General features: G+C 44.8%; 1 protein-coding gene across 2 annotated transcripts in view; it reads left to right on the top strand.

Moving 5' to 3' along the window:
• spi1b (Spi-1 proto-oncogene b) overlaps nucleotides 1-1,190 on the top strand; it is a 9,439-nt gene continuing 8,249 nt past the window's right edge. Inside the window, exon 1 of one of the 2 annotated variants that reach the window (XM_011610150.2) lies at nucleotides 1-215. The gene's annotated coding sequence lies outside the window, so the exon portion shown is untranslated. The remainder of the gene's footprint in view (nucleotides 216-1,190) is intronic. The other variant, XM_011610148.2, reaches the window with a different exon arrangement.

The raw sequence follows: 1,190 nt of genomic DNA, 5'->3' as shown, positions 1-1,190 counted from the left end.
GCAACCTAAATTGTTAGAATTAAGGAAGTTTTTAGTTCCCCTGCTAATTCAGAGATATATAGAAAGCCAGCATTTTTCAACCACCTTTGACAATCGGCTCCCAACGGTTCAACATCTGCACGGGGGACAACTTTGATGCTGCTGGACTGATGCTGCGCTGGACAGGTCTAGGAGCCTGAGAGGGGGCCTGTGGGCGTATCCTCGCTCTTTTACAAGTAGGCAGTGGTGTTTTCTTTACTGTCACTCTACTGTCCAGATAGAATGTTGAGTTTTACAGCTTTTTTTTTTTTTTACAGTGCTCGATTCTACTGTATGTTTTACTTTTTTGGCAGAGCAAAAATCAAGATTATTGTTTCTTATTGATGACAAACCTGAGTGAAATGTAATTATTGACAAAAAAAAAGGTCATTAAATGATATGTACAGTATTAGCTTTAGTGCTTCCGTTCCTTTATGTAGGACTCTGAAACAACTAAAGACCTTTAAAATATTATTCTAAGCTTATTTACTTTAAAAGCGAATAAGCAGTTGATTTATTTTATCTTTCTCTTGCTTTCTGGAAACCGAATTACTCAACTGATCCATCTCTGGAGAAAGACAATTTCGAAATCTGAGCTCCGCCACAGGCTTTATGGTGTGTGGACATCAACCTACAGTCATTCTGGCCAAACTGCTGTTCTGCAGACGAGCACTGCAACACTTCCTGTTGCGACGTACCCTGTATCCTGTTTTCCACAGTCAGTGGTCATGCGTGTCATTCCCCATCTGTGAGGTTGTGTGGGCACGGTCTTGTGACCCCCGCGACGTCTGCAGCCTGAAACCGCATCGGTGAGGTAGAACAAAACCCGAACCAGACTTAAGCTGTTTGGCGTTGATCAAAACAGGTTTCCAGGTAAAGTGGGGCTCTGTTTGTCAGTTGCGAGAGTCGCGCCAGCCACGAAAGGCTCCGGGGGCCAGACCGCCAGTCAAACGGTGCTCAAATGCAAATGTTTGGGCGACTGTACACGGGTTTGACATCAGTGGCGTGTAGCGTGACTGCGTTCAGACAAAAAGCTGCGAAGCGATCAGTCACACCCGCCCAAACTGGAGAGTAACACGTTGGTTCAGACCAAAGTTTGGATCTTCACAGCGTCTCACTTAAGCTGCTAACAAACATAACAGCGTTAGCGCCGTTATTTCTACCAAGCAGCT

The sequence above is a fragment of the Takifugu rubripes genome, chromosome 13 (assembly GCF_901000725.2).
Source record: "Takifugu rubripes chromosome 13, fTakRub1.2, whole genome shotgun sequence".
In the NCBI taxonomy this organism is placed as follows: domain Eukaryota; kingdom Metazoa; phylum Chordata; class Actinopteri; order Tetraodontiformes; family Tetraodontidae; genus Takifugu; species Takifugu rubripes.
The sequence above is the reverse complement of the archived record's forward strand: the minus strand, read 5'-3'. Positions and strand labels throughout refer to the sequence as shown.